This window comes from Gekko japonicus, unplaced genomic scaffold (assembly GCF_001447785.1).
Source record: "Gekko japonicus isolate JY-2015 unplaced genomic scaffold, Gekko_japonicus_V1.1 scaffold1727, whole genome shotgun sequence".
NCBI classification, from domain to species: domain Eukaryota; kingdom Metazoa; phylum Chordata; class Lepidosauria; order Squamata; family Gekkonidae; genus Gekko; species Gekko japonicus.
The window spans coordinates 186539-200733 of NW_015161451.1; the positions used below are offsets into that span (position 1 = coordinate 186539).

The following is a 14195-nucleotide window of genomic DNA, read 5'->3' on the forward strand; positions in this document are numbered from 1 at the left end:
TCCCCCCCCCCCCGCACGCGCGCAGTTTCTTCAGAGCTTTTCACGAGGCTCATATCTCCAGCTAGTGATTATTCTATTTGTACCTCACTTGTCTGGAGGACAAACCAGCTCACACAAGGTTTAAGAATGAGTACAGAATCACACTGACAAGAAATAGAGATGAAAGGAGCAAGCCGCAAGCTTTGCTCAGGGGATATGCCCAAAGGCACGAAGAAAGATCTCTGCAAGGCCGGGGCCTTCCTCAACTCCAAGGCGCAGGAGCAAACAACGGGGAACGGAGGAGCCCGGCCTGTGACACTCCCTAGTGACCCAAACGGGAGAATGACAACAAAGCCCTGGCCTGACAGTCAAGAGCTGCCTCCCTCGCGGACATCCGGAGGGTGCAGGGGCACCTTTGCAGAGAGGAGGGTCCTAGTCTGTGAAGGGCTTTAACGGTGGTGACCACATTTAACTGTGCATGGAAGCAACTGGCAACCAGTGGAACAACTTTAAATTTGGGGCGAAGTGTTCGAAACTGTGCTCCAGCTACTGTAATCCATACCCTTACAGCTTTCCTGTTGTTTTCAAGGGCAGCCCCATGTACAGCAGATTGCAGTAGTCCAGTGGCTCAGCTGGCTGAATCCAAACAAGGGGGGGAATTCTGTGGCATATGAAGTCTGCTAAGAGCCATATTTTGCCACCTGGTTTACCTGTTTTCCAGCAACAGGGCAGGACCCAACTAACAGAGTGATACGCCCACACTATCCGAAGTGAGTGGCGTAGCGTCCTCCAGAATCCAAGCTTTCCCAAACAGCATCACCTCTGTGTTATCAGGATGAGGCTTCAGTATGTTCTTCTTCCAATCAGTTGACCACAGCATCCAGACACTGTTCTGACACAGAGACGGAGGCTTCTGGAGGCTTGTCGAATGTGATGCACAGCTGGGTGGCATCGGCATACTGATCACACTGCCCCAAATGAAGTCTTTCCAGCAGGGAACACAGTCATGCAAGTCATGGAAGCAACTCTTTTGCTGATGCAAATTAAAAACAACAAGCATGCAGGAACAACAGTGTAATGATGACAGAGTTACAAAGTGCACTAGAGGAACAAAAAAAAAAAAGGCCGGGGGGGGGGGTTGCACCAAAGTCTACTAAGGTTAAGAACAGAGCCTATCCCCAAAGCCAGCCCAGGGCACTCTCTTCCCCCACAGCTCTGCCGCAACTGTATTTAGAACCGCCACTTGCCCTGTCAATCTTAATGGGCCCACATGCTTCTGGGCATGCAGGGCATTTGCCTTCAAAAGAATGGTGGTGCTCCTGCTGTGAGGCTTCGTGGTCTCTGCTGGGTGTTGCAGTAAGGCCATGTAAATACGCCGGGGAAATGTGCTGCTTCCAACACTTTGAGCTCTGCCGGCATCAGAAGATGAATATTCTAAACCAAAACCACAACTTTTCCAAGTTTTTAGAAACAAAGGAGACCTACTTCTTTCTACTCTACACAAGCACCTGAAGCAGGCCTGGAATTGGCAAAATAAGTGTGTGTGTGTGTGGGGGGGTTTAACACTCTCCCCTTTAAGCTAAACCCAATGTTCTCATCTGGCACTAGGAGTAAAAAAATATTTGTTCCGTTAAAAATTTTTGAGGCTGCTTATCCAGCGTTGGGATTGTGAGACAGGACTGGGGCTCTCTCGGTGCCCCGCCTCCGTGAGCCGGCCCTCGAGGGAGGGAGGGACTCCGCAGCACCACCACGAAGCTGGTGGTCCTACAGGGGACTCCCAACATCATCCACGCAGGGGCTGTCTGGCCAGGAGCCCCTCAGGGTTCCATGGCCTCCATCGTGGTGCGGGACGAGTGGGCTGCTCTCCAGGCCTCCCTCCTCCCCTCCACCCTGTTATCTGTCCGGTGTGTCCTTGAAGGCTTTACTCTGCGGGCTCCTGGCTTCCTGCTGGGAATAACAGCCGTTGCTTCTGCCCGCGTCTCCAGGGGCTTGCCTGCCTACCGGCTTTACTGCATCAGGGGATCACGTGTGAATGAAGGGGGTCTATATCTGAAGGTTCAGCTCGTTTGCCCGCCATTCCTGACGCAAGAGTTCATGGTGCCCTGAGTACCAGTCCTCAATGAACTGAAATTTCTGAAGGAACGTTGTTGAGTGTCTTGGCTGGGAACCCTGACACAACCATAGGACGGCCTCAAGCAACAGCAGGTCCCGCACCGTGTGTGGGTCACACTTCAATTGGGTAGTTTGCGTGGGGGGGGGGGAGAGATGATGATGGTGGAGGCACTGAGGATGGTTCCCTTGTCACAGACAGATCTCTATCTGCTTATGTTTAGACGTAAAGGGACACCAAAAATCTACAGTGGGGGGGGAATCTATTAAAGTGATCCACCCCTGGATCCAGGTGAATCCCAATGCCTTTTGATGAGTCTAGGGGTTTTTCTTGTTGATAAGGTCAGCATTCTTGTCAATGCCCTGGTTGAGGGGTGACATGATCGAGGTTTATAAAACAGCCCATCCAGTCCAACACTCTGTGTCACACAGTGGCCAGAAATACCAGGTGCCCTCAGGAGGTCCAGCAGTGAGGCTCTCCCACTGCATGGGATAGAGCAGGTCGAGAAAGAAGTACTTTTCTCCCTTCCTCACAATACAAGAACTCCTTGTGGGCACTCAGTGAAATTGCTGAGCGGTCGGGTTAGAACAGACACAAGGAAGTCCTTCTTCCCCCAAAGAGTGATTAACACTTGGAATTCACTGCCACAGGAGGTGGTGGCAGCTACAAGCATGGACGGCTTCAAAAGGGAATTAGATAAGCATATGGAGCAGAGGCCCATCAGTGGCTATTAGCCACAAGGTCTAGATAGGAACTCTCAGTCTGGGGCAAGTGATGCTCTGTCTTCTTGGTGCTGGGGGGGGGGGGGCAACAGTCAGTCCCCGGAAACAGTTCTGAGATGAATGCAAGCTAAGAAACTGAAGTTTAATTTCGACAAGATGGAAGTTGTGCTGTGGGTGGGCTGACCCAGAATTTAAGGTGTCTCTTCCCCTGGGCAGGGCTGCATTCCCACTGAAGGAACAGGTCCACAGGTTAGCATTGCTGCTGGACCTGAGACTACTGCTGGATAAACAAGTAGAGGCACTAACCAGGAGTGCCTTTTACCAACTTCAACTGGTTTATCAGATGAAGCCACATATAGACTAGATTACTGCAAAGAGCTCTACATGGGGCTGCCCTTGAAAACGGTTTCAAAGCCCTATATGGCAGAGCCAAGCATACCTAGGCTAGCCCCATATGGATCCTATGTAGCCAGCGTGGCCATCTCCTGAGGCCCTGCTTCGGATGCCACCACTTTCGGAGGTTAAATGGGCAGCAACTCATGAGAGGAACTTCTCTGATACGGGGCCAAAATTATGCAATCCCCTCCCCAGCAAGAGTCATCCATCACTTTCTTCTGCCCGCGTACAAAGGTTTTTTTGCCTGGTATTCATTCAACGATGCACACGCACACCTGTCTTACGTTTTAATTGCTGCCTTTGTATTTTATAGATATATTTCAGCACTGGTTTTACCTGGATAGTAGTTTTACAATGTTTTGTTTTTTACTGTTAGCTGCCTTGGTGGGCCCTGATTGGGCTGAAAGCCAGGGATATAAGCTTTGTACATTAATCAGATTCTTATCTTGGTTTTCACTGCAATGGATCAGAGTGGCGTAAAGAGCAACAACTATAAAACATGACTATGTAACACTGAAATAATTCATGCCATCAGAATAAAACTCAGCAAAAACAGCCATATGAAACGGCATGATTGCTTACAGCATCACAAAGAGGACACAGAGGGTAATCAAACTGAAAGCTCTCCTAAAAAACAACCTCCACCAGGTTACAAAACAGACGGAGGTGGGTCGCCGTGTGGGTCTGAAGCAACAGAACAAAGTCTGAGTCCAGCAGGGGCGCCTTTAAGACCAACAAACTTTAATTCTGGGTAGAAGCTCGCAGGTGCAGGCAGACTTCGTGCACACAAAAGCTTGTGCCCAGCATTAAACTTTGTTGTTCTTAAAGGTGCCTGACTGGACTCAAACTTTGTCCTTCAGGTTACCGAAATCATCCGTGCCCAATGTACCTCGTTGCCAACCACTGAGAAGGTGCTGTCCTGTGCAATCACAAGCGGAACCTGCCAGGCTGCTGTCCAGACAACTGCTTCTAGAGAACGGAAGGGCCCCTAGATGCTGCAGAGGTCGTGCCCCCCCCCAAGCAATCAGAAGAAGAAGAAGCGAAGAGATTGGATTTATGCCCCAGCCCTTCATTACCCAAAGGTGTCTCAAAGCGGCTTACCCCTTCCCCTCCCCACAACAGACACCCAGAGAGGTAGGTGGGGCTGAGGGAGCTCTTTTTTGTGAGAGAACAGCTCTTTCAAGGACAGCTCTGACAGAACTATGGCTTGCCCGAGGTCATTCAGCAGCTGCATGTGGAGGAGTGGGGAATCAAACCCGGTTTTCCCAGATTAGAGTCCGTACAGTTAACCACTACGTCCCTAATCCGTCTGCCCAGGTTGGAAACCGAAACCCTTAATCCTATAGAAGGCTGCTTAAAGGAAACAAAAAAACAAAGTCTGAGTCCAGTGGCACCTTAAAATCAACCAAGTTTAATTCTGGGTATAAGTTTTTGTGTGCACAAAGTCTGCATGCACACGAAAGTTTAAACCCAGAGTTAAACTTTGTTGAGCTTAAAGGTGCCACTGGACTCAAACTCTGTTCTGTAGCTTCAGACCAACACGGCGACACCACCACACACACACACACACACACACACACACATACCCCTTAAACGAAACAAGGGCCAGACTCCCCCAGGGCCTTCATCCTATCGATGTAAGAACTGAAGGCTCTTTTTGCATCTGAACAGCGCTGCCATTCTCCTTCCCGGGGATTAGGACAGAAAGAAGACAAAACAGCCTCCTCTGACTGGTGAAAGAGCTGACCTTGGAGCTGACCTTGGGAATGAATGCCTGGTCTCTCCTCAGCACCATCTAATCACCCACAGACAGAGGGTGCAACTTCTGGAAACACTGCAGGAGGGAAAGTACATCCACCACCAGGAAGACAGTTGCAAACAGGAGGCCCTTCAGGAGGCGCCTGGGAAAGCGCCTTCGGCACCATACTGCAGTTCCACGTGGGGAACGTATGCTCCCACGGGGGGGGGGGGGGGGCGTAAAAGAGCTGCACCCCAAGGACCCTTCTGACAGGAGGGGGTGAGAAATACCCCAACCCCCTTCTTGGCTCCTGCCACAGTCGAGAGGGCAGCCACCTGGCGCTTGGAGGAGCCACTGCGCTCAAGCCCTCATGGAAACCCGGAGTTCTAAGACCACGGTGCTTGGACGCGTGCAGAGTGTTTCCTAGGCCCTCATACAGAAGTTGCTGGGGAACGGCTGCTCAGCCTCAGGGAATCCGTCCCAAGAGGACCGTGTCCAGAGGAGCCTTATGCACACCACCGTTCCAGCTACCGCGCCCTGCCTTTCCCTCTCCCCCAATGACACAGGGGGCCCAAGGGCACCAGGCAGGCTCCCATGGCTAGCAGTGGGTACTCAGGAACGATGGCCTCAGCTGCCCACGTCACTTCCGCACTCTCGGTCCCCGAGTCACAGCAGTCAGCCGTTCCCCCAGACCCACGAGGATCCATCAGTCTCTACGTGAAGACCACCTGGGTCCACCACCACAAATACCACAGAAGGTGGCCCAAACCACTCCCTAGGGAGTGGGGAGAAACATGAGGAGGGAGATGGAGGGCTGCCACAGGAGGGAACAATTAGGCCCCCACTCGTGCACGTGGATCTTTCCCATGGGATGAGATCAGAAGGAAAAACAGCACTATGTTGCGGTCCCCTGAAGGTCACCTTTTTATGCTCAAACACGAGAATCACAGAATCATAGAGTGGGAAGGGGTCACAGAGACCATCTAGTCCAGCCCCCTGCCCAATGCAGGACCAGCCTAGAGCATCCCTGACAAATATCCGTCCAGCCTCTTCTTGAAAGCTGCCAGTGAAGGGGAGCCAACCACCTCCCCAGGCAGCTGATTCCACCTTTGAACCACTCTGACCGTGAAAACGTTTTTCCTAATATCCAGCCGATACCTTTCTGCATGTCATTTAAACCCGTTGCTTTGGGTCCTCTCCTCTGCTGCCAACTGGAACGGCTCCTTGCCCTCCTCTAAATGACAGCCTTTCAGATGTTTAAAGAGAGCAATCATGTCCCCCCCTCAGTCTCCTCTTCTCCAAACTACACATTCCCAAGTAGTCCCTCGGCCTTTCCTCGCAGGGCTCAGGCTCCAGACCCCTGATCCTCCTCCTCGCTCTCTTCTGCAGCCTCTCGATTTTGCCCACACCCTTTCTGAAGTGAGGCCTCCAGACCTGCACACAGGAGGACTCCAGGTGCGGCCTGACCAAGGCAGTCTATACAGAGGGGCTATGACCTCCTGCACTTTCGGTGCTATTTTCCATATCCAAAATGGTACTGCAACAACAAATATTTCCCTACCTTGACTGGTGAAATATGAGCGTGAGAAACAAATCCATGGACATTCTCCACTTGGGAAAGGCTCTTCTCGGACACGTGAACCAGCTCTGGGACAGTCACCTCACCGGACACTTGGCGACGGCTGTGCTCCAACGAGGAAGGAGGGTCCTCATCCTGGGAGTGATATTTCTGTGAAAATTCCCAGAGAGAAAGAGCTCACAAAACGGACCTCAAGAACTCGGGATGCTTGCCCGGGGAAGCAGAGAGGAGCAGGCCGCTAGCTGGCTCGCCTATCCAGCAGCGACAGGCCGGCCACCCGATCCCAGGCCGGCCGCCGTGGAGTGCGAAGACACTGAATCCCACCGCCTGGCATGGTCACTCACACAAGGAAGGACAGATCCCGCCCCCTGGCTTTGCCAACTCCTGGCAAAAATGATGCCCTCTGATTGGATGCCGGCTTCCTACACGGTCTTAGAAGACACTCTCTTATAAATCACATCATTCATACGTGCACCCACACAAAGACCACGCAGCAAAGGCATGTCCCAGTTTCTTATTTAAAAGAGGGAGGGTGATGTCATTTTACTTGCTTCTGGGGACATTAACAATTACTCAATCAACCCTAAGTAGCTGTGGTGAATCTGAGAATTCAGCATTAAAAGAAAGCAACAACTGCACAAATAAATTCAAGGAAATCAGGCAATAGGTTTAGGATAGATAAAAGGAAATACTACTTTACTCAGAGAATCATTAAAATGCGGAATTTGCTGCCAGAGGGTGTAGAGATGGCCACGGGAATCAGCAGCTTTAAAGGAGAATTAAATAGATTCATGGAGGATAAGTCTATCAGTGGCTACCAGCCATGGTGGCTGAGGGGAACCTCCACATTCAGAGGCACTAAGCCTCCAGGTCCCAGAGCCAGGGGGCAGCATCAGGGGAAGGACTCGGCCTCTCTGCTCTGTTGTTGGCCCTCCGGAGGAACTTGCTGGCCCCTGTGTGAGACGGGAGGCTGGACTAGATGGGACTATTGGAGAGAGCCAGTTTGGTATAGTGGTTAAGTGTGCAGACGCTAATCTGGGAGAACCGGGTTTGATTCCCCCCTCCTCCTCCACTCGCACCTGGCTGGCGTGCCCCTGGGCAAGCCATAGTTCTGTCAGAGAGCTGTCCTTGAAAAAGAGCAGTTTCTGTCAAGAGCTCTCTCAGACCCCCCCCCCTCGCAGGGTGTCTGTCTGTTGTGGGGAGCGGAAGGGAAAGGAGTTTGTCAGCTGCTCTGAGACACCTTTGGGTAGTGAAGGACCATGGGGTATAGATCCAATCTCTTCTTCTTCTGATCCAGCAGGGCTCTTCTTATGTTATTAAGCTAAAAGCCCACCAACATTCTTAAGAACATAAGAAGATCTCTGCTAGATCAGACCAATAGTCCCATCTAGCCCAACGTCCTGACTCAGACAGCAGCCATCCAGTGCTTCTGGACGGCCTGCCACAGCCCACAGAGGCCGAGGCCTTCCCCTAATGTTGCCTCCTGCCACTGGGATTCAGAGATTTGCTGCTTCTGATTGTGAAGGTTCCCTAAGTCACCGTGACTAGTAGCCACTGATGGATGCAAAACACTGATGGGACTGTAGACACGCGCCCAGCCGAGAGAAGCCTCGCCCTGAAGCAGTGTGCCAGCCAGACATGGACCCGTGGACCTACCCGAAGCCCTTCGCCCCTGCCTCCCTGACACCAGAAGCACACAGCAGCCCTTCCCTATGAAGAAGCCATGCTTCTTCACACACGAAGCCGGAGAGTTCCTGCAAAGGACTCCATAGAAGAACTACTCCTCCAGCGCGCAGGCACCCTTCCCCCCCCTTCTCCTCGTCTCACCAAGGACTGCAGGGACTCATCCTCAAGCTGAACAACAGAACTTGGCCGTGGTGGGATTAAGAGAGCTGCCGAACACACCCACCGCCCATCAAGGTAGCACAGCTGTAGATCATCCGATCGTTGACTCCAAGGGCTGGCCAGGCACCTGAAACGACTGTCTTTTCTTTTCCTTGGTCTTACACTATCCACTCTAAGAGGTGTCACTATTAGTAGACATTATATCAATCGCCCAGCACTTAAGTCCATTCTCTTGACCCATTAAGGGACTGGCATTTTCTAGCATCTTCCTGGGAACTACGAGTCGAGCCGTGGTGGCTCACGCCCCAAGCCCCTCATAGGGCATGTAAGAAGAGCATCTGCCCATTGCGCGCTCTCTCTCTCTCTCTCCCTACCTGCCTACCTGACCCCACCCTACCTTGCTGACTCCATTCGTAGCGCTGTCTGGGATCTACCACACGAACTGCTGGTCAACACACAACCAACCCTTTCCCTAGTATTTCCCCTATTTTCGCTGCAGGGTCACCTTGTCGCGTCAGACAAGTATCACCCCAACCGACGAAACCTTCCTGCTAATGCAACTGTCGCTCTACCTTTCTTCCTAAATTCTTAGTTCTGTATCGCTTGAGTTTGTGACTGTTTTATTTTTACACTGTGCATGAGAATTGTTAGTAGCCAAGTGTGGGGAACACAATTCAGGTTAACCACAACTTTAACTGGGAATTTAACTAACTGAAACCCAGCTACACACCAGGACTGTGCCAATGTGGATGGTCTTACAGGACGGACATATACCACCTATGCTGCAGGAGGTGCCTCAGGAGACGCAGCATTCACAGACCGGGCAACGGAGCGCTAGAATCTTCCTGGGCACACACTGCTGCAGCTGTTAGGGTCACTGTTCTCCCTCCACAAACAAACGCTGAAGGAAAATGCTGAAGGACGAGTTCTTCACAAGATTAAGCATCCAATCACATCCCACTTTGGGTTTTCTAACCCACTGTAGTTGGTAACACAGTCCAGCATAACCCACCATGTGGAGATGTTAACTGGTTCCTCTGGTCATGTTGTCCTGAATCACTCTGTCATTCCTGTTCTTACGCATCACGCTAAGGGCCTGCTGCCGGTTGGCTGTTCTGATGTTTACTTTCTAAAACAAGCAGGACTCCTGTTAACCCTTCCTTACAGACCATGCTTATCTCTCTCTAACTGACCCCCGGAGGCTGGAACCTGCGACCCTCCTATCCTTCCTTAATTGTAACAACTATCCAGATTTACTGAATGCCCAAACCTTTTTCTCCCTTTAATTCTAGTTTTTAATGCTAATGTAGCATTTTTGCATTTGCATCTGCAGAAGTGAGGCATGACTCACAAAAGAGGATCCTGAAATAAACTTGGGCTAGTCTTCCCAGTGCCAGTTAATTCCTGTTCCACTTGGGTGAATCAGAGATAAGAGCCTCTGAAATCCACATTTCCAAAGTAGCCTCCTGGGCAGGACTGCCACAGAAATCTACCACGTTATGCCCCCCCCCCGCATGTTTAAACTGATCCACTCCAACTTGGTTAAAACTGATTTAGCATCCTGAGAGCCTAACAAGACCACTAGCTCTCAAAGACTAATCAGGATCAAACAAAGCCAAAGACGTATCACCTTGCATACAAATCTATTTTAAAATGAAAGCTCCTAAATTAAATCCAGAAATATTACTGTTGTCTTGTTGAGTGTCCTCTGCTGGAACAAAAAGCCTTTTGAGAGGCGGCCACTTATCACTACTTAAGTGCGCATACAGTGAAGGTTCCTTGCTCCAGAGTGCTCCACTACCTGCGTATCAACAGTGAATTTCACCCCATCTAGAGAGAGCCTCCTGGAGCTTTTCACAATCTGCACTGGTTTTCACTGTCTTGAGAGATCTGGTATCCCCTGCAAACTTATCCAGTGTCTTCCTCACCCCCAAGTCCACATCATTTATGGAAAAAATTAAAACAAAACCAAAGGAAGATCAGGGCTCTCAGAACCAGTGTTCCCTCTAAGGTGAGTTAGTGTGAGCTACCTCACAGTTTTTTAGCCTCTGGCTCACACATTTTTGTCTTTGCTCAGGAAGGATGGGGCTCCAGAGCAAACTGATTGATGCAGTAGCCAAACAGCTCGCTCACAACTTCGATGCCAGTAGTAGTAGCTCACGAAGTAGAATTTTTGCTCACAAGAGGACTCCCCAGCTGAGAGGGAGCCTTGCTCAGAACCTCCCTGCACACCCAATGGAGGCAGGCAGGACAAGAACTGAGGGTGAAGGGCACCACCAGGAGTGGAAACAAAGACGGCAGCTACTTCCTTGCCTCCAAAAGGATGGTGATGGGAAAGGTGGTACCCAATATTCAAAATTACTCCCTCAGCTCCAAAAGTGAATCATTACTTCTGGGGTACATGTTGAACAGCACCAATGAACGACAAACACACTGACTCAGGGAAGATGGCAAAACCTGATATGGGGGGGGGGGGGGAGAGAAAGCGGGGAGAGCCAGTGTTCAAACAATACTGCCCAAAAGCCTATGAGTGCAAGGAAGAACCTACGCAGTGCTGTGGCTGAGGCTTGAGCTGTGTCTGCAGAGACCGACCTGGACAAGCAACATCCTCTTGGGCCCCTACGCTCCGCCTCGAGGGGAAAAGCTCCAGGGGCTCTTCGGAGTCTGTCAGTCCAAGCATACCCCACCACCACCACCACCACCACCACGTGCTTCGTGATCAGCATTCTGGGAACCTGCCAGTGAGGCACACAGCAAAAGGCATACGTGCAGCCCCCCCACTTCTCACTTCTGAGGCAGCGCAGAGGCCGCCTTCTGCCTTGGAAACAAGCAGTGGGGGGGGGGACAGGAGCTGCAGGGCGGATGGAGAGCCTGAACTGATCCCCCACCACCACCTCCAAACGTCCAGGAGGGACTCCAGAGTGTCCTCACCTTCTGCCTCCCACCCATGGAAATGAGAGGATGAAGGACTTTCCTCCCTCCACACCTACGACGGAGAGGGGAGTGCGTGTTTAGCCTCGGCCCCGGCCTGGGGGAACAGGCTCCCATTTGAGACCAGGGCCCTGCTGCGGGGCCAAGTGCCGCCAGGCCTCTGGCTGAGGCAACAGATGTCCATTAGGTCTGGGCTAGGGGTGGGTTTCAGGGATCAGACCTCCACCGAATGAGTTCTCCACCACATCGTTGTCTGCAGGCTGATTATTCTACCATCTGATGCCCCAAACAAGACTGTTTCCAGATTGTTTTAATTCTGCTGCTGTAACTATTCTAAGCCTGTTTATTGTATATTACAGTAACTAACATTTGCTGAGTCGACTTGTGTAACCTGGGAAATTATACCGCTGATGGACCCAGGAGGGGGAGGAGGAGGAATACGGGTCACACATGACTCACGTTCCCTCCCCTAACGCTGTCACACGTGCTCCCTTTAACGCACAGGTGAACCATCTGGCTCTCCATTATGATGTTAACATCAGACATCCCAAGTTAACAGGATTGCCTCCTCTCCCTTCTAACAGAAGCACACTCTGCCTGGCTGCTCCAAACTCTTCTCCGTGACTGTGGAAGCTCTGTGCTCCTGCCCTACACCTGCACGGTGCCTCTCTCACAGAAGGACTCTGTGTGTGTGTGGCCCTTTGTTCAACCTGCAACACAGCAAGGGGGTACAAATCCAAATGCTTCTGCTTTAAGACCCAAGAACAGGGCCAAAATAACCGGCTCAAGCCACCAGCAGAGGGTTAACAGGTAACAAAAATAAACACGTCACTCTTAAAAAGGTAAGCAGGGACTCACACAAGTACACAGAACATCAATGGGATGCTCGGAACAAAAGGCAGGTTGACCTGGCAACAGGTGAATGGTTTGGGGAAGGCCCCGGATAAGCCACTGCACCTTCCGTGATCACCCAAATAACTAACCTACCATCCAGCCCAGCAGCCTGTAAGCCTCCCTGGGCACCACCAAGCTCATTTGATCGCCTCTGCAGTACACAGCACGATGAGGGCACTGAGCAGGCATGGGACGGAGGCAGAAGGCCGAGGCCTTGCCCTACCCAACCACTGCTAGTGGTGGCGCACATTAGGCAGCATAACACTTCACAACCATCTTGGCATGTTTCATGGGAATTTCTATCAGACATACCCATGTCATCATGGAAGTCCCGATTTTACCTGATGTGCCTCATCTGCATTTGTGGGCTCCACATTCTGACCCACATGAGTGGCAAGTGGAGCTGCAAGGCAAGCGTGACCCTCCAAAATCGCCCAGCAGTCAACAAGTGTAGCTGCTGCACATCAGCCCAGAAAGGCTACTGTGGCCTTGGCGCCCCACCCTCCCCTCCTCACACACGCTTAGCCCACCCTCACAGGGTGGTTGTGAGGAGGACAAAACGGAGGAGAGGATGACAATGTGTAAGCTACTCCGGGGGGGGGGGGGTTCCCCCCACTGGAGAGAGAGAGAAGGAGGTTATAAATCGATAAATTATTTTGTCTATTTGATTTACACCCCACCCTCCCCGTGGAAGCAGGCTCAGGGCGGCTGAATAAATAAATAAATCTAGCCGACTCCCCAAACCCTGCAGCAAAGAGGTTTCTGCCATACGCATACCCAAAAGACGCACAGACGATTCTACACCGTAATAAATCCGAAATCCAATATAGCCTTGCAAAAACATTCACCCCTCCTAATGGCCCATCCGCATTTTTGCTGACCTGCCTGTCCAGACATACCTGGCCGCTCTCTCACGCCCCTTCCCTCCTTAAAAAAAAGTGCCTTTCATTTCAAACAATAAGGGGCAGGCTCTGTGTAGTCGGGATTAGAGATTTTTAAGGAGAAAAGGAGTGGGGAAAGCGGCTTGTTTTCACTTTGAAGTAACTTCAAAAGAACTTTTCTTTCTTCTTCTCCCTCAAAAAAAATAAATAAATGCAAAAGTCCAAACTAACGTGACTGACATTTTAACAACTGCTCCCAGCAGGGTGAACATCCTTTTCCCCCTCCCAGAGGCTTGACAAATCCACCTGCAGAACCTGTTTGCAATCCAAAATCACACACAGAAATCAAACCTCTGATCACATGCACAGTGATCTCCTAGATCACAAGTAACTACAAGCCGCCATCTGCTGCCCCAGCAGAGTTTAATAAACACATCACATTAAAAAAAAATTGAAAGAAAGCATGGATAGTATTTGTCTAAATGGAAAGTACAATATTTAAGAGTTTAACTGACAAAAAACAATACTATGCAAAGAACTTATAAACAGAAATGGGAAACCTTGGAACACTTTCAGGAAAAAAGTGTTCTCACTTATTCCCTGGATGTTTTTTGATTTTTCTAATTTATTTGTTACTTGTATGCTAACTCGCCACCCAATTCAGGATCCCCAAGGCAGTGAGAACATTAAGCAAAACAGAGAAACATTTTAGACATTAAAAAGCATTTAAAATGCAAAAAATATAAAATAAAACATATAAGCACATAAAAACACACAGGAAGCAGGTGGCTAATAGGAGAGCTCACAAGGGAAAGCCAAACACCAACAACCACCACCGGTGGGAGAGCACCAATGGAGGGAGCAAAAAGGACCCGCTGCCCCCCCACCCCGGGGGAGGAGATCCAAAGTTCTGGTGTCACAACCCAGAAGGCCCTCCATTTCTCAGTTACGACGGAAAAAACTGGAATGCATCCGAAGACAAGACTTTAACTACTCAAGAGGTGCAGCACGAAGAACTGTATCTACAAGATTACATAACTGTAATCACTAGAGGGGGGGGAGAGGGGGGAGGGGCATGGAGGGGAGAGAGTAAAGAAAAGGGGTGGCGTGAGGGAGGGAG

The 14195-nt window shown here is 50.7% G+C and overlaps 1 protein-coding gene across 4 annotated transcripts in view; it reads right to left on the reverse strand.

Moving 5' to 3' along the window:
* DLG1 (discs, large homolog 1 (Drosophila)) overlaps window positions 1–14195 on the reverse strand; it is a 137848-nt gene that overhangs the window by 116094 nt on the left and 7559 nt on the right. For 2 of the 4 annotated variants that reach the window (XM_015429078.1, XM_015429076.1), the window contains exon 3: window positions 6507–6674. The gene's annotated coding sequence lies outside the window, so the exon portion shown is untranslated. Of the gene's footprint in view, window positions 1–6506; window positions 6675–14195 lie in introns of those variants that run through there. The other 2 variants (XM_015429077.1, XM_015429075.1) reach the window with 1 other exon arrangement.